At 74.2% G+C, this 233-nt stretch overlaps 1 long non-coding RNA gene across 1 annotated transcript in view; it reads right to left on the bottom strand.

Annotated features, from left to right (window-relative positions):
* LOC108445311 overlaps positions 1-227 on the bottom strand; it is a 766-nt gene extending 539 nt beyond the window's left edge. Inside the window, exon 1 of the long non-coding RNA XR_001860131.1 lies at positions 74-227. This is a non-coding gene — a long non-coding RNA (uncharacterized LOC108445311). The remainder of the gene's footprint in view (positions 1-73) is intronic.
* Positions 228-233: the final 6 nt, after the last annotated feature.

The raw sequence follows: 233 nt of genomic DNA, 5'->3' as shown, positions 1-233 counted from the left end.
CCCCCCGCCGGCCGGGGCGGTGATGCCAGCCCCCCCCGCCAGCCCCCGCTGACAGCCCGCTGCCCTCGCTCACCCTCACAGATGAGCTGGAGCTCTTCCTTCTGCCGCCTCAGGTGCCGCCCGGCGATCCCTGCGAACACAGAGCCTGTCACGGCCCCAAGCAGCACAACTGCCCCACACGGGCGCTGCCAACCCTGTGGCCACACGCCCTCCTCCCCGGCGGCGCTCAGCCC

This window comes from Corvus brachyrhynchos, unplaced genomic scaffold (assembly GCF_000691975.1).
Source record: "Corvus brachyrhynchos isolate BGI_N302 unplaced genomic scaffold, ASM69197v1 scaffold370, whole genome shotgun sequence".
Taxonomy (NCBI): domain Eukaryota; kingdom Metazoa; phylum Chordata; class Aves; order Passeriformes; family Corvidae; genus Corvus; species Corvus brachyrhynchos.
This window is presented reverse-complemented; position numbering and strand designations above follow the sequence as displayed.